General features: G+C 33.2%; 1 protein-coding gene across 2 annotated transcripts in view; it reads left to right on the top strand.

Moving 5' to 3' along the window:
- Window positions 1-23,951, top strand: part of LOC145943463 (lachesin) — a 227,146-nt gene that overhangs the window by 37,803 nt on the left and 165,392 nt on the right. For both annotated transcript variants that reach the window (XM_083050998.1, XM_083050981.1), the window contains exons 2-4: window positions 13,709-13,805; window positions 21,254-21,449; window positions 21,540-21,581. The gene's annotated coding sequence lies outside the window, so the exon portion shown is untranslated. The remainder of the gene's footprint in view (window positions 1-13,708; window positions 13,806-21,253; window positions 21,450-21,539; window positions 21,582-23,951) is intronic.

The following is a 23,951-nucleotide window of genomic DNA, read 5'->3' as shown; positions in this document are numbered from 1 at the left end:
CGGGGATTTATCGTTACCAAGAGCACGACTTTTTAATGTTCTTTCTCTTTTTAGCCGTTTTTTGTTTGTTAAAAAAATTACCGTTTTTGCGCTATCTATTTTTTGTTGATCCAGTAATTATCTTTCATGATTTATTTTTAATTTAATTGATTTTTTAATTATTATTTACATAATAACTTAATTAAAAATTTTAATATATTAATATCGCATTAGTACTCATCCTTCTAATTATTGAAAAAAAAAAGAATAGTTTTCTTATATAAATTATTACATATTCACGTGTCGATAGAATATTATCTCGCAAAGAATTAAAAAGAGATAAAATCGTGCAAACTTTATTCTAAATTTCACTTTGGAAACTTAGTATATATCTATTTTCTTGCGACTATATGAGGTTAAAACTTGATCGATAGCTGACAATCTTCAGCGTCAAATGATTCCATGATAATACCTTCTGAAACAATTTATGTCAAAAATAAATTGCAAAATTAATTTGTAACTCTGAGAATACGGGCGCGATTTCCGCTACATTCCGTATAATATCGATCGGACGGTGCGCGCCAGGTTTCCATTGGATTAATAGCTTCTTAATTTTCTCACTCGCAAATCGGAAGATTTACAACGCGGGGGGGTTGGGGGGCACTCTATATAGGTGCCGGGCATGCAAGCATTGCGCTCTCTGCGATATTGGTTCGGCTCGGTCGCTTTAAACGAACGAACCGTTAATGCACTCAGACCTGGTATTGGGCGAGCTATTGTGCAACCGGGGAGCGTGTAAATAATTTCCAGCCATCTACCTCCGCGCTCGCAATACGTAACGGGTCGTTCGGTGGAGGGGTGGGTTTTAAGGGATCGTCTGTAAATCTTCCGCGGGACTTTTGTCAAGTGGCTGATATAGCGAAGTAACGACGGATGATGCTCCGGCGGAATGTAACGCGCGAGTAAACACGTGAGTAATGCGTCCGAAGAGATGCATAGCGTAGCGACGCACGATTGTATCGGTGATTAACTGACGATCGCGTCTAATTCACGAGTCAATTTTGCCGACAGTTTTGTATTTAATCGCCGCGCGCGTGTTATTCATGATAATCAGGACTATTTATTCCCGTTACAAATAAATGTAGATATCTAGGAGCTCTCATTTTCTCTCTCACTTGGAATTCTATATTAAAAAATGTGACATTTGTTTTACTCTTAAGTTATCAATGATCTGAATTTATTTAAAAAAGACAGAAAGATAGTAAGTCCATTTTTTGTATATCTTGAACAAGTTTATAAATAAATAAATCTTTAAAAAGCGTCATATTATAATTAAAAATTTATATATATAGAAACTGACAAATCCTGGGAGGGGGTTAAACCCCCCCCCTTGCAAAATAAAAGAAACAGTTTTGCTGAATTTGTTTAAAAAATATAAATAAAGAAAAACAAACATTAAAGAGCTATCGACGTCGTTGATCCTGGAATAAAAGCTAATCATGAAACCCCAAAAATATTTAATAAAATAATTTTGCAAACCCCCCCCCCCCCCCTCATTATCGACGTCAGGATCCGCTAGTGTATATAGAGAAATTTAACGGAGAGTCTCGCACTACAACTTATCTGCACGAGTTTTTTATTATCTATTCGTAATCGTCTGATCATAACATCTGGTTGTACTACTTATTTTCAGAAAGAAACAGCATTCACTCACAACGTTATTTTCGAGGTTTTTAATTCACATTATGATTAATTATTATTGTCTATAATTAAATCATGTTTTTATTATAGATTTAAATCATGTTTTTAATGTGGGAGCTTTCTCAATTCTTTATTTATTGTTAGTATTTATTATATATGTTTGATAACATAAAGACATATTTTTCTAAATTTTTTTCTAGATTTTATTTTTATAATAGAGACTTACACAATCAATTTATTAAAACGTTAATTGAATTCGATCATCATCGGTAGCTTTTAGCTTCTTGAGACGATGTCGAATCACTCCGTCAGAATTTTTGACACGATTGTCGATATTGTTTAAACGTCAAACAGAGAAGAGAAAAATACAGCATTACAAGACTAAAATACAAACTCGATAATTCTATAAATGTTATTAATGTTTGTCGCTTATAAATCTGTCCATCTTAATACGACTTAACACTTTAAAAATATTTCGCATTTCCTTTCTCAATCAGATTCTCTTTATCCCACGCGAAGTATCTCAATATAAAGTATTCCCAAGTGATCAATTAAGTAACTCTTAAAACACACATCTATCGAACATCGAAAATTAAATTATGCAGGCATTAAAATTTCACCGGTTTAACTCTCCTTGACTGATGTGTGCGATATGATTAAAAAAAGAAACATATTTCTGCACTACTTTAAAAATTACAGTGTCACGATTTATTTTTAATATCGTTCAAATTAAGAGAGTGAAGCATAATAAAATTATCTGTACGTTTATCTGTAAATTAATTCGCGTCATTATTTATCATGATATCCATGTCTAGTAATTCATAATGCGATACGCATTCAAAGTTCATTTTATCCTCGAGTACTCTATACATAACGAAGAAGTAGCTACTGCCTTCTCAATGTTCAACCGCGCAAAGACTCGCACAAACGAAGACACGAAGTGTCACGGAACCTCGGCGAAAGTCAAATTTCGCAATTTTGCACGAGGGCCGGAATTTACGTTGTCAGTGGCATGAAGCACTCGGGCTACAAATTTATGGGCTGGGTCTTCAAACAAGATGTACGTAAAGCACGATTCCCCGTCCGTTTCTGAGCGCGGGAGTAAAATTAATTAAGCAGTCAAGGACAAACTATCTGCTAGACATATCCAGGGATGTGAACCCGGCCGCCCAATTTTCAGTCGAGGCATATTGCGTTTCTCCCTCTCCCTCCCCCTCACTCTCTCGCGCGTCTCGCCCTCAATCTCCCTCTGTCTCCCCGTCTCCCCCCCTGTCCTTTGTCGTCCCTCCCTTCCGCCTCGTGGGATTATTTAAATGTCGTCTTGTCGCGTGTCATCCTTGAGAATACTTTTCAAATTGTCTATTAACGTTCCGCCGCTACTTCACCTTTCGTCGCGTATTTTACTTTTATTGCTCGAATTCAAGAGATTGGATGACTTGCGAGAGTCGATATGGTTTTGTTATCGAGTCCTTTAAAAGTCGATTGGGGGTGGTCTTATCGACATTGTCTAGTGGAATGTCGTATACTCGGGGGAGCGTTAATTAAGATGTAAGTTATGCGAAGATGTTACAATGTACAGCATTCCTTTTGCAAGACATTGCAGAATATAAATGTCTTCGATGTGCATTTACCTTTCAACAATGAACATTAATTTCATGAAAACGATAAACGCTGAACTGAGCAGAACATAAAATAAATTCCTTAGCTTTTATAATCTTGCTTTTGATATAGTTTTAATATAGACAATTATAAAAATTTATTAAGTAATTTATTAATGGACATTATAAAAATTTTTACTCTACTGTATGTATATGATGCTATTTTACTACTTTATTACTATAAATCCTAAGAGTAGCGTTTTAATAAAGCGACGAATTATCCGATTGATAAAAATAGTTTAGGCGCGCATGAATAATATTGGTTGTAGAAATAATAATTAAGAATATTAATTAGGAATAATAATAGTAATATAGAGCCGTTTATAAATTAATGGCAACAAAAATTTTATTTTAAAAGAAATATTTTTTAGTAGAGAAAAATATAAAACACATTACTTTATGAAATTTCCATGAATAGATGACATAAAAATTTCGTATTTTTATTTTTGTAGAGAACGTTTATTTATTTATTTTTTATTTTTCTGTGGTTTATTAATATAAAATAATAGAATTTTTAAAGAATAAAAAAAGAATTTATATATAATTAATATCTTTATAAATACATTTTTAACTTTAATTCTCTCAAATATATATAATAATAATGTAATATGCATAATTAAGCAAGATCCGTAAATTCTCTTTTTTACTGAGCTTATCAGAAATTAATTTTTATTAAAAACAAACATTAATGAAACGCTCTCGCATGTGATATCGTTTCAGTCACGCATAACAGTCAAAGCCTGCACTGGCGGAATATCGTTTTCGACGATTACAAGTACGAGGGAAACTCCTCTAACACAATGGCATCCTTTTCTCAACTATTGTCATTAATCGCGCTGCTTGTCGTTCTTACGTTAAACATTCCTGCGGGAGTGCATGCATTAAACCCGCCGGCGTTTCTTGCGCCATCATTAGCAGTAGCCTACTATAAACGTCGCGTATCTCGTATTGTTTTCCAAACGTGCGCGAGACGTCCGGACATTAACATATGATAATTCATAGAATGTTGACGTGAAATTTCTCCGCATGCAAGAATCTTCTAACGTCTAAGTTTCTCTTATACAACGTCGTAAACTTCGACATTATTCCAGTATCCGAGTGTTCGATCGTTTTTATTTTTCTTCCTCTCGGTTTATACCATGTTCTCTTTTACGTCGTACAAAGTAAGAGTGGAGAATCCTCTTTTCTCTCTTCTTGATAGGATGGAATCAATAATGTATCAGAAGGAAACGTATATTATAAGCGATTCTATTCGCTTCAAAGGGAGAGATGCTTTTATGCTCTTTACTTCAAACTGCTGCCAACGGAATGTTGTTGCGATCAACATTCCATTTTATCTAGAATGATCAAAATATGATATATTTGCCCTCCGTGATGATAAACAAACTAAAAATCGTTTTCAGTTTGTAAAATAAAAATTTATGCGGTTAAACGTTGCTGATTTTCCGCATATTCGCGACAATTCGCGGATGCTTTTAAAGCCACGCTTTCGAAGTCCAATAAACAAAGGTAAGATCGTCAGATTGTTGTTGTTCCGTGATGATAGTGCTCGAGAATCCGGCAGTTCTCAACCGACCACCGGCAACCAACCCCCCGTCCACTCGAGCGCAACATTCAGCGCCCTTTCTAAGTGAAAACCGAGAACACCTCGGCGATTCCCCAAGTTTCTCTCGAACGCGACTTCCTCTCCCTCCTTCGCGGCCATCTTCTTCCCTGTATCTTTCTCCCCTCCGGCTCACTATACCCTTTTGCGGTGCATCCCTTCGCTTGCACTATTCCCCGTTTCCAATGTGCAACAGCGCGCCGGGGTACCTCTTGGAGTTGCGGCCTCATCTCGCCGTTTCCCCTTCGACCATACCACTAACCCTACCCCCAGATTCCTTATCCCTTTCCCTCGATGAACGGTTTCCACACAGACGTGGTCTAGCCCGCTCTTCTCCCTCTCTCCCTCTTCCCCGTTTGCTCTCCGTCTTTCTTCTACCTCCTTCGATCTATCCGTCTTCTCTCACCCGTGCGCCCCTCGATGCTCCGAAGGGGTTGGCCGACTGGCTGCTCGCCTGACTACTTGCTCGACTGCAAATCCTCCGACCTCTTCGCTTCTTCCTCTTCTCCTCGGCTTCCTTACTCGCTTTGCTCTTCTATCCTAAAGGAGCCTCCTTCTCTTTTATACCCCCTATCTCAATTTCTCTCTCTCTCTCCCTCCCCCCCCCCTCTCTCTCTCTCTCTCTCTCTCGATTTGACTCTCTCCTGCTCCGTAGCTCGTGCCTGTAGCGCGCGTACCGGATATAATACGATTCGAAATTAAACTTCCGAGGCACGCGCGGCATCCGAATAACGCGAGCGGCTGCCTAAAACAGTAAAGATATTACGTATTATTACGGCGCTCGACTACAGGCACCGCCGCGGCAGTGGTGGGTTTATGGTGGAGAACACGGAACACAGGATGTCTTCGGGGAGACGCGCATGCCGCACCATGAGGTGACCGTGGTAAACGGAAAATCCGTTTTCCTTGATACGCTTTCTTCAACGATATTGTCATAATGTGTTGAAGATCCGGTCTCAAAAAACCGCGTAAATATTTCCAAAAAATATACTAACATTTTCTGCTTAATTTATTTAAAAAATATAGGTATAAAAGATCCTTCTCTTAAGCTAAAGCCTTCGTTTTTTAAGATAAAAGGCTTGACATATTAAAAAGTTATAAATAGAAATTTTAGGAAAAAATAATTTCCAAATTAAATCCCTAAAATTATTGACTATTATCATTCACTATTTTCACATAATGCAAGACATATGTACGATTTATTACATCAATGTTCTTAAGGAAATCTTTTTCAATCAAGCGTTCGAGCTTTAATCTATCGCAAGTTTTTACGTCCTCCCGCAATTCTACGTCGATCTACAAATGGCAGTTTGACGTGATCAATAATCGCGACCGAGTAGCCCAGATTCCAAACTCATTAGCCATACGAAGAGCGGCGAATCCATACTCTCGAAACCCGCCGCGGCTCGCGACTTGCGCCGAATGCCACGTTCGCACCGCGAATGAACGTGTCGGTTATTTGTTATTTAACGCGGCCGTGCTCCTCATCAATCAACGGCAACAAGCGCGACGTGTCGATCCGGCGCTATTAATTTGTTTCTAGTCGTACGGAACATATTACCGGTGACGGAATATGTCCGCGATACAAATGCATTCGTATAGGGAACGCGCGGAAAGAGGCTAGACTGCCGACTGAAGATGGATATGCTATTGTGCAAATAGAAAAAAGCTATGCAAAGATAGACGTTTGAATAACGATTTAAAACGAGTAATGAATATAAACGCAGCCGATCAACATAAGGACTAAAAAGTATATACATAATAAAAGCTTTATTTTCGACTATTTATTTCGGCGACTCACTGAGAAAAAAATTGAGTATAAATGTAAGAATTAAATATGAGAATCTAATTTGATGATATATTTTTAAATATAACAAATAATTTCCGACTCAATAAATTAATAACTTAATGAAACGTTTTCTATTTTTTATTTAGAAGTTAATTCACTTTATACAAATAATATAAAAATCTAATAACGATTCAAAATAATGGTATTAAATACATAGTTTTCTTTTATTAGATAAAGTGAAAATTGAATTATGCATCCAAAACTTGATTAACGATTGCTGCGAATTCGGAAACAGATATTAAACGGTTTCCATATACATATAAAGTAGGTCCTCCTAAATCAAGAAATGGTAAACTGCCTCTATATTTTTCGGCGTGTTTATAGTATGTTTTAGAAATGACATACGTAAAATATTAGGTCGTAAAATACATTATATTAATTTTTTATACATATACATGGCGGTATGCTTTTGTAGAATAAATAAAAAAATTATTTAATATACTGCTAATAATTGCAATTCTTTAAAAAATAAAAGAATATGATCAAAACTGTATTAAAAAGTGTAACAGAATAGACTTCTGAAATTGTTTTGAAAATTAACCAGCGTCTTATACATATACGTGATGATATATGTACCTCTCTTTCTTGGATAAAATATATTAATGAAAAAAAAAAATTTAATACCGCTAATAATTAAAACTCTTTAAAAAATACAAGAATATTCTCAATACTAATATATAATTGTTATATATAATTCCTACTATTTAAATACTTTATACAGAACTTTCTCCAGAAATTTCGCACCTCTTTTAGGTTCACCGCGATCTACTCTCATGTCCGTGACATTTCACGGAGTAGAATATTTGGGTCGTACTATATATCGCGAATTGTGCATTGTGCATGCAACGAAGCCGCGCAAACGAACCTCTACTCTCCTTTCCCGGCTAACATCAGCGGCGTTATCTCCTCGGGCCAACATTATTCTGTTTTAACGAAATTACTCCAAATTGTGCGTATATATCATAGTTATGCTATTGCGGTCGGTTATATTGCGCGCTAAGCGACCCTCGGCAACGGGGAGGTTTGCGCGGGATGCGCCGTCGCGCCAGGAGAGGTAGCAATTCGTACGAGGGTGGATAGATAAAGCAACAACCTCTCGCACGTACGCTGTGGATAGTCAAACGTGGGACCGGGATGAAAAAGAAGGGGGATGGAAAACCTAGCAGGGGTTGCCGACGCTTTATAACTTTCACTTTTTCTCATTCTGCGGCCGGTAATTGTTTTAATCCGACCTTTTCGATCCTTCCTTCTCTCTCTACGCTCCTTCCCTGCCTCGTAAAAGCGCGGAGGATGGGTGAGGATAGGTTCGATAATTCCGAAAGGGAGGCTCAGCGAAGATATTACGTGTTATTTAAAAAACGGATTACGGGAGGTGAATTACGGGCGCTCTGGCTCGAGTTAATTATACGAGGGCAGCGGAAATTGTCGGGCGGCGGAAGCGTGCGCGCGAAGTATACGAACACGGAACAGAGTCGCGGATGCGCGTAATTATGGTCAGACATTGTTGGACGCGCGTGAGACCCTGAAAGAATAATGCGCTTTCGTCGGATTTGGCCGGGGCGCGTTTCGTCATTTGCTGCGCAACCCTCGGTCGAGATGAAATTTCCCGCACGACGAACTGCTTAATACTTTAATGATAAATTTTCAAGAACAAATAGAAAATCAATTTTTACGTAAAAATATATGTATATACCTTAAATTATAATTGTATTTTGCATCAAATTTTTTTATTAAATTAATATATTAATATATTATAATTAATTTATATTATTTATATATTATATATTAATTAGTTTTTTATTAAATTAATATATTATATGTATAATTGAATTTTCAAGAGAAAGAAGTTATGAAAGTAAATGTGAATTTTATAACTTCTGCGTTTTAAAGATTAAAAAATAATATATGTAGTATGGAATTAGTTAGAAACATTTACTTTTATTATTATAATAAAATATTTTAATTTCGAATTTATAAAGTAGAGGAAAAATGAACGTTAGTTTTCCGAAGAATTCGATTTATTACTCATACAAAAATGCTGTGCGTGCGTCCGAAAGTTATGAGAGTGAATAGGCAAAAGTTTCAAAGTGACGTGCCGCGCATCCAATACGGTATAGTTGGGGAAAAAGGCGGCAATATATTTTCCGCTTTTTCCGTTCTATACCGTTTCCGGAGCGCGTGAAGACGGTTCAAAAACATAAATCAGAAGCTCGACTGTAAGATCGCCGGAAATCCAACAAGTGATTTTATTACGAAAACGAGTCTCTTCCTTGTATTATACCGTAGTATCGTCGACCCTTTTCTTTCGATATCGACTCGATATCGTTCCCTCCCCTTCTTTTCTGAATGTAGGGCGGAGAGAATACCGAGCTAGAAATTTTTTATACGCCTTCAGAACATCGCGCCCCTCGCCAGTAATATTTGCGCAACGGCTTCAAGGGCGTTCACTCCCTTTCGAGACTTATTAGCTCGGCAAATAAGCCACGTTCGCACTTTGTTTGTGTTATTTCGACGGTAAACTTGCGAGAGACGTTAAGATTACTAGATGCAGTAAAGGACGAAAAATGGGAGATACTTATAATTCAAAGGAAAGTCTTGTTTGCACAATTGTAAATAAGACTTGTTCTGTAATCAAGATTACAGAAGGGAGACACGACTAAAAATTTTCTATCTTGGATATTTTATGAAACGTAGGAAAATTGTTGATGTTGAAAACTTTTCAATAATATATGTATGTACATAAGCGCGTTATGAAAGTGAATTAAAATAAGAATAATATATTTTGCAATCATATCTTTATGTATATTATATTTAAAGAAGAGCACACAATCGTATCAACACTTTCTTTCCCTCAGGACAAAATGATATCTAAATACGTTCCTGGATCTTGTTAAATTTCCGGAAAGCCCAGAGCGGACGATCCGGAAGTATGTCCGGGAGTGGCTTCAAGCCACCGGAAGGAAGGGCGAGGTATACCTTATGGTATAAGAAATAGAAGGAGCACTCGCGAAGAGACGAAAGAGGCAATAAGCCCGCCGTCAGGGACAACCGCGTTCCCGCGGCGGTCCATTAATGTAACGCGTGTTAAGGGGGAAGAGGGAAGAGAGCGAGAGCAAAGAGGGTGGAGACGGAAGAGGGTGAATGGATGAAGAGATCGATATATAAATACCGCGCGGGGACGACGGGGACGAGAGAGAGGCGTTTAGCAAATTAAAAGTTAATGTAGTATACAAACGATTCCGTCGCGAAATTAATTCATGAGGAAAGTTGCGCCGCCACCCTTGCTACGGTCAATCCGTCCTTCTCTCCGTCTCGCTCCTTCTTTCCACCTTCCTTACCCCCTGTCTCTCTCTCTTATTCTGCGGTCTCTCTATCTCGCGATCTCGCGGTCGCACGCCACGCTTGTTACAAACTTAAATTGCTCCACATCGAAAGTTAACGCGCTCATTCTTCCCGCGGGACACCGGCGCAACGCCTACGGGATTCTCCTCTTTGCCGCGCTTTCGACCTCACTATATACGAAAGCTTCTCGCCGGGCGAGTCTCTTTCTCGGTCTCTCGCCGTGCTGGGAATATTTCGACTTTTCGTCGGAGTTTAGACATTAGCTGGGCCACTTCCGTATCTTACAATTATGCATGCATGCGGTACCATCGTGCGACATCCGACGCTTACATCGCCGCGTTATCAGCTGGAGAAACCGTCGGGTATTCTTGTCCTTTGTTCACTGTTGTTTCTTTTATTATTAGTTAGAACAAGTAGGTAAACTGAGCGAGAAAACGTATCATGAAATTTTAGTGAAAAAGATATCAGGTGGATTATTAATATAAGGAACTTGAATTCCATTTGAATATTCAACAGAGTTTCTATCTTTGTGCTCTTTCTTTTGTGTAATCTTAGTGTAACCAATTTTTGCTAAAAACTATTACATTTTAGATCGCAAGTATCTCTCATGCAAACTGCTGCAGAATGATAATAATTCATATTTCTTTTTGTGTATCCAAACAAAGTAAAATCATATTATACACAACATATGATCTCAAACTATATTTGATTAATTCTCGTATTTATTTTTTAGATATTTATATTTATACAAAAAAAAAAGAATCCAATGTAGTTATGATTACAATGTCAAGCAGATATTAAAGATTGCTCTGTTAAAAGTAGCTCGACTTGTAACTGCTAATTAAGTGATTGATTATTCACGTTGTTCTATCTATCGTAATTTCGAGCGAAATTCTTTGGCAGCGGTCTCGATGTATGAAATAAAAAAATACAAGTGCGTAGTAAGGCTAATGTAGACGACTCTGCGTTCAACGATGTAAAGCAAGCACGAAGTTTATTTATCGGATGAAGAACGGCCGGCTCTCTCTCTCCGGAGCGGCAATATCTGCCGCTGACAAGTTTAAACCGTAGACACCGTTGTACATCGCGTTGGGTTGTCTACGTGTATGGACGTGGCTCGCACACCGTGTATATTGTACGCGTTGCATTACAGAAAGCGTATCCGCAGGTACAGGGTGTCCGTAGCCAGTACAATTAAAGTTTCATGCGGGGCAAACAGCTAAAGAAGAATATCGAAAGATCGCGACTTTGACAGTTTTCGAGAACGTCAAATAACGAAAACGCAAAAATTTACATCATGTATTATTTGTTGCATAAATTATTTGCTTGCTGTTTTATAATATTTACGCATAATTTACATTCACATATTTTTAGTTGTACTTTTATCTAAATAAAAAAAATTAATAATTATATATTGTTAGAGCGTTAAAATATTGTGTTTATTTATTTGTTTATGCTTTCTTGTATTATCGTGGGGTATCGCACTTTTTTAATTGGATTACGATCGAAGGAACATTATTGTTTCGAGAAGAATTGCGCGCGTACTTTGGTCAGTGGAAAGAAGCGCGATTGATCAGACACACCCAGTAGAAAAGCTACATCCGGCTCGGCGCAATATCGTGGCAGATGCTGCCAGGGAGGGAAGGCTTTCTGATGATAATTGCGCTTTGCTTTTGACGTCTGACGACTGGTTACGTTCTCTCGCGGCTACCGCGCGATCGCTCAGGGACCGCGGATTATCAAATCGATTTCGCTACGAGTGTATTAATTATGGCGGAAACATTCCTCTCTCTCCCTCCACCCGATAATATCTCGTGCTTCTCGTTCTCGCATCAATTATGTAATAAAATATCGATGTTTAAATATAAATACATTCATCCACTTTTATAAGAACGATAGCCAACAATGATACATCCGCCAATTTCTCTTTAATCCCGAAGCAATCGTGGATTAACTCGAATCCATCGAAAAAAGCAGCTATCGTCACTCTCGTGAATGTGCAATTTTTGTTTTTTTTATTTTACATATACGCAATCGCGGCATTTAGCGCGTATTAACAACGCTTGGATAAAGTGAGATTGCTTAATATATATTGCGGCGGATGTGCTTTAATCGCGATGGATGTACACAACCACGTTTTATCGCCGGTATTACCTGCACTCGACTTTACGAGCTCGTCGGACGGTCTGGTCGTGATAAACCCTGCTCATCGACTCCGCTTATAATTCCCATAACGTCTATAATGTTACAGTGTAAAACGCAACGATGTATAACGTATGAATGTAATGATCTCGCGCGGGATTTACAGGTAAATTTTCATAATTTACTTTGGCCGCACAATCTTGATTATACTATCGAGATCGTATCGTCGAATATATATATGCGAAAATGTTCGACATCGTTCAATTTGACACGTTAATTATACATAGTAAATAGATCTCCATGATCTCTCGATAATTTTCACATATAATCTAATTATATTTAGGAAGATTGATATTTAAATATGTTGGAAATATAATTTTCTTTGCAAAATATTCTCTTAAAATATTAAGTCACCTACGTGAGATATCGGAAATATCGAGAATCAAATTCAAGAATGTGAAGGTTTTTCGCTATATGAATAGCATTGCTTGTCGAAGAAAAGGTTCCGAACATAAGAGGATATGTCGCTCCTTCTAAATCATATAATATCTTTCCGCGTCCGATAAGAAAAAAAGAAAGGCTATATCAAATCCGGGTAGCTCCTCGATTATCCCGTAGGGCGTCGTAAAGAGACGATGAGGTGAGTATCACAAGTTTCTCTCGACAAGTCGCGCCTGACTCGATTCTCTCGATAAGAGGATGGCACACGAAGAAGCGCCCGGTCGTTTATTAATAAACGCAAGGAGGGAGAGGGAAAACTTGAAAAGAGCAATGGGTAGGTGAATCAAGATTATGCAGGTTGGAAAAGAGGTTGACGTGCGCAGCTACTTAAGGGAAGTAGGTTGTGTATACATATCGCTCAAGAATGTCATGCTATTTTAGCATCTTTTTAATATCTTATATAAAGTATTTTATATTTTATGTATTTCTTATATACATACTATATATATACACATATTAGAGAGAGAGAAAGAGGGCCTATTTTTATAAGATTATCTCATGTATAATCTGTTTATCATTGTCAAATATATTTTTTTATGGTCATTGCTATAGTCCTAATTACAAAATTATTTTGCCTCCAACAACGAATATTACATTTTAATTTATCAGTATTCTCTGGTATTTTATATCTTACTGATTAAACTAGATCTTCTTGGATAAATTAAGTTACGTTTTATGTTAAATTAATTAAATGGAATTAAAGAGAAATAGAGCGACGAGAGCATTGTCAGTGCAGCTAATAAAGCACTTTAAAAGTAAGGCAAACCGTTAATTCTGAAAACACAAGTTAAATGAAGTTCGTTTATCGACTCGTGGAAACTTTGGTTATCTTTCGCGGTTTTCATTAGAACGCGATACTTCTTGTTTGATTGATGTCGAAATCTTAATAAAAATCTCATTACTTACATCTTCTTTATATCTTTATATTTCCAGGAAATATGAAGTTTTGTTCGGGAAAATCTTGCGGGGAAAAAGTTGAAGGACATCAACTTAACTGGAGGTGGCGGATGTCTCCGTTAAAAACAAATATGTAAGTATTTAAAGCTCCTTTCAGTTGCGTTCTTCCGTAATATAATCGCATTTTTTAAGATAATTATTATTAAACTTGCGAAGGAGGATAAACGCGTGGCCGGTGTTCATCAAGTCAAGTTCATTATGACAGGAATAGCGAACGATAATTATCCGATGGGACAATATACGGACGATTGCTTGTTTCTTTGAGGTGCATATAGTCTTATTAGAAGGCTTTTAAAGTTGCATCTAAATAGCAACACGTTTCGAAAGTATTTAAAAAGGTTTTTCTAAATAAATCTACGTCATCACTTGAAAGCAATTACAATTTAAATATAATGTATTTGTGTTAAAATGTTTCGGCAATTTTATGAACAAGTGCGAGCTTAATTATTTACGCACTCAATTATTTATGCTGATAAAAGCCATAAATGCTGTAATAATGCATTTTATTTAGAGATTCTATAGGATGAGGGAATTATTGAAACAATATAATCTATATTCTCTTTTAATGAATGAATAAATAAATAAATTAATATATATATATATCAAGAAGAATATTTGCAGCGAAAGCAGTTTTGTCACAAAGAGACAAAATGTTTGTGTTTATGTTAATAGATGGATTTCGAGATTGAACATATTGAACTAATTTTATAGTTGTTTAATTGCTTTTTCTGTCCGCATAATTAAAAAATTAATGCGTAAGTATAATATAATGCAAACTATAATACAAAGAAATAGTTCAGGTTTGTATGCAAGTTAAATATTCAATTAAATATATCATGCTGATTTTTCGTTACTAAACTGTTAAACACACAATTCATTATTTTAATTCATACTTTTACGATTTTATATTATAAATGTTTTATAATTTGTAATGTTTATTTGATCAATTTTGTCAGTGTAATATATAGATCTGTTATTGATCGCACGCAGTTAGTTAACAAAAAGTTGATTTTAGAAACAAGATAAATAAAAAATAAAATTAAAACATGATATTCTTAATTCAAAATTTAACTTGCATACAAAACTAAACTATTTTGTATTATAGAACTAGTTTGCATTATATTATATTTGAGCATTAATTTTTACAGATATATATTCGAGATAAAATTGATAACATTTTAAGAACAAAATTTTTAATTAATAATTAATTATCTAAAAAACTAATTATTAAATAAAATTATTGCTCTCTCTTAAATTTTATTGAGGTTTGAAACTTTTTTAAAAAGCATTCTTGGAGTACATAACTGTTTCATATGAAATCATTTTCAGTATACATATACATATATTTAAATATTGTATTATGTTTTTGCGAATTTTTTCCATCACCAAACATTTGCGAAATTGTTTTGTTTCTAGAGTAAATTATTTCACAATAACACAATATTATAATTTAATATATAAAACATAATTAATTGACAGAAAGTTTTAATCGTGAATATGTAAATGTACTACATAAACAAAAAGAAAAAAAAAAGAAAGAGAATATTTAACACTTTTATTTGCTTGGCATATATTTTTTTAGTTTTATTTCTTTTTTGAAAAAAATTATGTAATTTATTGCTCTAATTAAAAAGTTATTATAATTTCTTAAATCTTTTTTTATATAAAATTAACATATAATTTCTTAACTCATTTTTTGAAATTGTGCTCTAGTTAATTTCTGGTGATTAATCTATACAGATAATGTTATATATGTATACATGCATTATGCATTACACTCACCGATACGATATGCGCAGCAGCGCAGCTCTATAATACAAAGCGTTGATCTATAACATATAAAAAACACAAATTATATGTATACAAAATAGTTTTCAATATAATTAATATTTGAAAAAGTCAATAATACGCAATGAAACTTTTATTCATACCGTAAAATATCTTTAATAAAATTACGTCATAAAAATTTTTAAACTTTTTAATTATTTTTTAGATCTAAAAATTTATGTACAATATAATAAAATTTAATTTTTAAAAAGTAAGTTAAACAATAACAAATCGTATAAACAATGTTAAAATTATACATAAATATATATATATATATATATATATATATAAAATAAACTTTTTTATTATTAATTATCTAATTATAATAAAGTTTTAATATAATAACTTTTTTTATTTTATTTTATTTTGTAAATTACTTCAAATATTCATATTTATTTTTTTCCTCAAATTATTTTTTAAAATTTTATTTCAAACTTATTCTTAATATTGATTTATTTTCAATTTTATTTTAATATAAAATTTAAATAAATTTGAATAAATTTATATAAATTATATATATAATTATATATTTATTTATATGTATATTAATATAATTTATTTCTATGTATTATTTATAAATATTATATAAATTTGTTTTAATTATAATCTGCTTACCGCATGGTTGCTCCACCGTTGCCCGATGCCTCCAGGGCCTTCTCTTCCTCTTTTGTTCGTACTTATAGCGTCTTCTTGGCACCTTCACACGCTCACGAAAATACGATCACGTGCGCGCATTAATTAGCAAAATAAAATAATCACACGACAATTTGAACGACACTCCCGACGTAAGTACGTTAATCGTACGCGACTCTCTAACCTAATCGTACGCGAATCTATACGGCACTTCCGATTTTAATCGCGCGATACTTTGTGCGGAACTCCCGACATTAATCGTACATGACTTTTCATACTTCGACACTTCCGCTTTTAATCGTACGCATATTATTTGCATTTTTCTTAATTATGTACGACGCATATTTGAGAGAACAGCACGCGACAATTATAACTATACGAACCTACGACGCGACGCACAACATTCACGCGGGAAGTCGTCGCAGTGATGCCAACTGTCTAATTGGAAAATATCAGTCTAGCGATTAATCGATCATTGAAAAGATCGATTAACATAGAGCGCTTTACTCGGCGCGACAAGTGCTTCGAACAATATTTTGATCGACCAATCAGAAGAAAGAAACATTTTTCTCTTGCTTCAGAGCGGTTTTTTCTTTAATTGAGACAAATATACTTTTCTCTTGTCCCAATTAAAAAAATATCGCTCTGAAGCAAGAGGAAAATGTTTCTTTCTTCTGATTGGTCGATCAAAATATTGTTCGAAGCACTTGTCACGCCAAGTAAAGCGCTCTCTCTATGTTAAACGATCTTTTCAATGAGCGATTAATCGCGAGACTGATATTTTCCAATTAGACAGTTGGCATCACTGCGACGACTTCCCGCGTGAATGTTGTGCGTCGAGTCGCGCGGATCGTAGCTTCGTATAATTATAATTGTCGCGTGCTGTTCTCTCAAATATGCGTCGTACATAATTAAGAAAAGCGCAAATATGCGTACGATTAAAAGCGGGAGTGTCGAAGTATGAAAAGTCACGTACGATTAATGTCGGGAGTTCCGCACAAAGTATCGCGCGATTAAAATCGGAAGTGCCGTATAGATTCGCGCACGATTAGGTTAGAGAGTCGCGTACGATTAACGTACTTACGTCGGGAGTGTCGTTCAAATTGTCGTGCGATTATTTTATTTTGCTAATTAATGCGCGCACATGATCGTATATTCGTGAGCTTGTGCGTGTGAAGGTGCCAAGAAGACGCTATAAGTACGAACAAAAGAGGAAGAGAAGGCCCGGGGAGGCATCGGACAACGGTAGAGCAACCATGCGGTAAGCAGATTATAATTAAAACAAACTTATATAATATAAAAACAAATATTTATAAATAATATATAGAAATAAATTATATTAATATATAAATAAATATATAATTATATATATAATTTATTCAAATTTATTTAAATTTTATATTAAAATAAAGTTGAAAATAAGTCAATATTAAGAATAAATTTGGAATAAAATTAAAAAAAAATAATTTGAGAAAAAAAATAAATATGAATATTTAAAGTAATTCACAAAAAAATAAAAAAATAATTACATTAAAATTTTATTATAATTAGATAATTAATAATGAAAAAATTTATTATATATATATATTTATGTATAATTTTAACATTGTTTATACAATTTATTATTATTTAACTTACTTTTAAAAAATTAAATTTTATTATATTGTATGTATATAAATTTAGATCTAAAAAATAATTTAAAAATTTAATAATTTTTATTACGTAATTTTATTAAAGATATTTTACGATATAAATAAAAGTTTTATTGCGCATTATTAACTTTTTCAAATACCAATTATTTTGGAAACTATTTTGTATACATATAATTTGTGTTTTTTATATGTTATAGATCAACGCTTTGTATTATAGAGCTCCGTGCTGCGCATATCGTATCGGTGAGTGTAATGCATGTATACATATATAACATTAAATTAATCACCAGAAATTAACTAGAGCACAATTTCAAAAAAAGAGTCAAGAAATTATATGTTAATTTTATATAAAAAAAAGATTTAAGAAATTATATATTAACTTTTTAATTAGAACAATGAAATACATAATTTTCTTTAAAAAAGAAAAAAAAACTAAAAAATATATGCCAAGCAAATAAAAGTATTAAATATTCTCGTTTTTTTTGTTTATGTAGTACATTTACATATTCATGATTAGGATTAAAATTTTCTGTCGATTATTTCTGTTATATATTAAATAATTAAATTATAATAATATTATGTTATTGTGAAATGACTCACTCTAGAAACAAAACAATTTTGCAAATGTTTGGCCATGGAAAAAATTGGCAAAAACATAATACAATATTTAAATATATATACTGAAAATAATTTCGTATAAAACAGTTATGTACTCCAAGAATGCTCTTTAAAAAAGTTTCAAACCTCAATAAAATTTAAGAGAGAGCAATAATTTTATTTAATAATTGGTTTTTTTAGATAATTAATTATTAATTAAAAATTTTGTTCTTAAAATTTTTTTAATGATTTGAAATGTTTTATAATCAAATTTGATTTCAATTTCTTTCTACTAAAAAATGTGTAATATTTTGATATTTTTATAACATAATTTATTAAAATCAAAGTTTGCTTGAACTAAATATGAAGTTTTTGTATAATTTTAGAATTTATTTTCAATCTAGAGAATATTTATTTTATTGTTAGTTATTGAGAGATCCAAATTTTACTTACCGAAAAAGACATAAAATCATCAAGTGTCCTGGCTCGTGATAATCTTGCAATATTCGCGATAATTTTTGTAAGAAATAAATCTGTGATCGTGATTTCTTTGATATATTTTTCGCAGATAACAAATTCTACTTTTTTTGATCAAGATTTTTATAATTTACAGATCAGATTACTATTATTAACAAAAACTGAATTTTATGGACAGATTATTCGGAATTTTTTATTATCTTTTTATCGTTAACGATGTATGCATCTTTGTTTGGAGTAACAGTTAAATGCTATTTTAATTTTTTCATTTTGTTATCGATTTTATATAGAATATATATCAGTATTTCTTTATGATTTATAAGCCAAATTTTTTATTAAATTGTTCAGAGTGTTGCTCTTTTTTATAATATCAAAAATATGATTGCTCAATCTCGGAGTAGCGAAGAAAGAGTAATAGTCGATTTTTCGACTAAACTATTGAACACACAATTCATTATTATTTTAATTCATATTTTTACGATAAATTTATATTACGAATGTTTTATAATTTATAAGGTTTATTTAATCAATTTCTATGTCAATATGGAACTGTTACTGATAGCTTGATATGGAACTGTTACTGCTCGCACGCAGTTAGTTAACAAAAAGTTGATTTTAGAAACAAGATAAATAAAAAATAAAATTGACTATGATATTCTTAATTCAAAATTTAACTTGCATACAAAACTGAACTATTTCGCATTATAAAATTAGTTCGCATTATATTATACTTGCGCATTAATTTTTTAATTATGTGGACAGAAAAAGCATTTAAATAGTTAAGCAACTATAGAAATAGCTCAATATGTGCAATCTCGAAATCCATCTATTACGAAACACAAACATTTTGTCTCTTTGTGACAACACTCCTGCAGATATTCTTCTTAATATATAAGTACATTCCGAAATAATATATTTCGAAAAGAAAAACAAATAGAAGCAAAGGAATTTACTATAATCCAGTAGACTTATAGCGCCGTATATATTGATGTTTTGTGGGAAGTTTTACTCTATTTTTATATATACTAGAATAACACAAACGCGCGCTACGCGCGCGTCATTCTTCGGTTTTATGTTAAAAAAATATTTAAAAAAAAAAATATAAAGTTTGTTTAAACTCGATTAATTTTTTCACAGAAATTAGCTGATTAGAGCGTTAATGTGCTAATTAAATTTTTAAATAATAATATGTTAAAAAATTAAAATAGTAATATGTTGTAAATAATATGTTATAATATCTTATTCTTGATTTTTTGACAGAAATCAGCTGATAACTGTCAAAAATATTAATCGAGTTTAAAGTATTATATAACTTATTATTTAATACATATTATATTATTTTAATTTTTATAACATTATTTTAAAAATTAATTAGTAAATTGACGCTTTAATCATATATGTCATGTAGAGCTTCAATTAATTTTTTTTTTCAGTAGTAATATAAGACATTAATCAGACGTTTGTGATTGCTCGGTAGATACACTGACAAATTACCCAAATTAATTATTATACAACAAATTAATTATATAATAAATTAATTATTTTTTACAATAATCAAGCTTCAAACACACAAGACATCTCGAAAACATTTCTATGAATACGAGAGAGAAAATATTATTGCGGAGAAAGAGACATTCTCTCTCTCAATGTCTCTTAATCAGCTGATTTTTCTGTCAAAAAATATTAATAAAATTTGCTAATTAAATATTCTAGCTTATCTATTTATATTTATATTGTGTATGTTATAATTTGCTAATTAAATTTTAAAATAATAATATAGTAAAAGTTATAAAATAGTAATATGTTGTAAATAATATGTTACAATACCTTATTCTCGATTAATATTTTTTCTTTCTAAAGCTATATATCTTTTCGAACGAATCTCCTTCGAGTTTTAATTAATTATTAATATTAAGTCATGTATATAGTATCGCACGCGCGTTATTAGAGTGAAGTTGCCGATGTTTGTAGCTTCGGCCATATTACCGAAACGCCGCGAGTATCAGGCAGTTCGAGCTGCGTCCGCTGTGATTAATTAGTAAGCATAATCGTTAGAAACGATTTCTAACCTTTGTATTGTAATATTTATCAATCGCATATCATAATTTCAACGTTAATATGTAGTCGTAATTGTTCGAAACGCATATTTCGCGAAAAATTCGATGCAAAATCTCTTGCCAACATAACCCAACTTAATCTGTTTTCGCGTGCGCGAATGTGTTGCGATCCGTGGATATATCTATCGTTAATTCTAGCTTACATATTTATATTGTATATGTTATAATGCGAAATAATAAGATTATTCTAATATATGTATGTATTTTATTTGTTACAGATAGCATTGCGATACACAGTGCGATTCACGCGTCGTGTCGGGAGTGCCGTGTAAAGTTTCGCGCGTCGGGAGTGCCGTGTAAAGTGTCGGGCAATCGTAATTATTCGTATTTTCGCGAGTGTCGTGAGTGCTACCATGGACCAGAGAGGAGGAAGAGGCCCGGGGAGGCATCGGGCGACATCGGGGCAACTGTGAGGTATGTAAAATAAAACATTTTTTCTAAACTGCATTGTTTATGAGATATTCACATATGTATATTTACATAATATGAATATTTTGTTTACAGATCAACGTACTGTGTACTACAACTCCGCTATTCTACGTATCGGTGAGTGAGAAATTGTTTATTTTATAACATTTTTATAGCGATAATGGGGGTGTATAATATGTTGAAAATATTAAAGTAATAAATAATATGTTATAATATCTTATCTGCGATTAATATTTTTTGACAAAAATCAGCTCTGATAATGTCAAAAATATTAATCGAATTAAAAATATTATAACATCCTTTTCTAAAAAAAAGCACGTTAAGTCGATTCTTGCAAGTATTGTTGCATCTTTTCCGATGCTGATTAACTGTTTCGATTCGCATTATACGTTATATTCGTAGCATCGAGAGACTGTCATCGCGAGGGTTAGTAGTTTAACAGTTTGTTCAAAATAAAATAAAATAAAATAATATGTTTTAAATAATATGTTATAATATACTTTGAACTCAATTAATATTTTTGATAGTTATCAGCTGATTTCTGTCAAAAAATATTAATAAAGCGTTAATTTGCTAATTAAATTTTAAAATAATAATATGATGAAAAATTAAAATAGTAATGTGTTGTAAATATATTGTATGCACGATTAATATTTTTTGACAGAAATCAGCTGATAACTCAAAAATATTAATTGAGTTTAAAGTTTTATAAAATATTATTTAAAACATTATATTATTGTATTTAATTTTATTTTGAACAAACTGTCAAACTGCTAACCCTCGCGATGACAGTCTCTCGATGCTACGAATATAACGCACAACGCGAATCGAGGCAGCCAATCAGCATCGCGGAGAAGAGGCAACAATACTTGTGAGAATTGACTTAACATGCCTTTTTTTAGAAAGAGATGAAATTTTAAATATTCTTACATATAGCGATAATAAAACACTATGTATATAAAATTATCTGTTATATATTTTTCTCTATCTCTCTCTTTCTTTCTTTTCCTCTCTAGAGAGAGGATAACTTTAGAGAATAACAATATTTTCTTTTTTCTGTGAACACATGCACACACATTCGTATCTTTTTAGACTTTTATTTGCATAATAATTATGCAAATTAATTATTATAATATATGCATATAATATAGCATTAACATAACAATATAATTATCACTCTAATTCATTAACGTAATTTCACTCTTGTGCAAGTAGAATATCTAATGCGACAATAATTATCGTATTTCGACTTTCACTGTTTTAGATGAAATATATATATTTGTCAATATATGAAACTGATAAGAGATGTATGAATGAAAAGAGATAAGAAAAATTAATACAAAAAGTACGCACGCGAATAATTAGCATGCGAGAGTATATTTTTCGATTATAATTTTCTCGTTTTAAAACAAATACTCGTTGTACAAGAGGTGCGCATTATTCCAATCATATTTTTTGCTTCAATGGAACAAAAAAACAGAAATACAAAATTAGTGGTCGCGGAGTCTGCACAATCATAGCTTTGAAAATCGTTCGTTCAATGACAATTTATTTTCCTTGTTTTATTTTGCCTTCTATACAAAGAATACAGATAATACCCTATAAATAAATGAAACGCAAACCGATACGTTTCTGGTATCAACTTTTTTCGTAAAAATTAGTTGAATGGCGCATTATATGTGTTTAATTATTACGTGTCGGAGATTTAAACATATCTAATATAGAAAATATCATTTTTATGTTGGAAAGGACTGTGATGTGTATAAAAATAATTTGAAAAAAGTATCAATGGATAAAGTTTAATAACTGATAATGAAATGACTAAACTTTGATATATGCAGTAATTTGAAATAATGTAAGAAAATCTGACAGTGTCGATATCTCGGAAAGTTTACATCAAAGAAACTATACAAGACATGTTTAGCTGTAAAATATTTCGCACTTCAGAACTTTGTTTTTCATACGCAAGGAAAAAATGTCGCTGTAAAGAACATAATGAAGTGATATTAAGCTAGAGAACGAAATCTGTGAAACCGGAATGCAGATCGCGCAAACATCGGGAACACCACTTTAGCTTCGGGGCCAAAGGATTCGGAAGGTATCGGGGAACGTATAGAGGTTAATAAACGAAGCCACGAGGAAAAGAAACGACTCGTCGTCGGGATGTAACGGGGATCGGCGGCGGTGACGAAGAAGGTGGCGCGTGACGCGCGGCTCAAGGAAGCCCGCCGGGTATATATGTACGTGTGCGCCGATCGTTCGCCTCTTTAACAATTCGCGGCGCGTCCGCGTTAACAGCATTACGACAACAAGCCGGAGTTGTAGAAACTTATAACGAGAAAATAATGAACCCGGTTCACCGAGTCTGCTTGGAATGCGAGCCGGGATGCCACTAACCACCCCCCGCGCAGACGGCAAACCCACCCCCTTGCTCGTCGTCTCCTCCCTACCTGCGTTTCGTCTACTACCGCTTTGCCTACTTTTTCA

The sequence above is a fragment of the Prenolepis imparis genome, unplaced genomic scaffold (assembly GCF_030444845.1).
Source record: "Prenolepis imparis isolate NDT839.2.m4 unplaced genomic scaffold, iyPreImpa1.0 SCAF_1, whole genome shotgun sequence".
NCBI lineage: Eukaryota > Metazoa > Arthropoda > Insecta > Hymenoptera > Formicidae > Prenolepis > Prenolepis imparis.
This window is presented reverse-complemented; position numbering and strand designations above follow the sequence as displayed.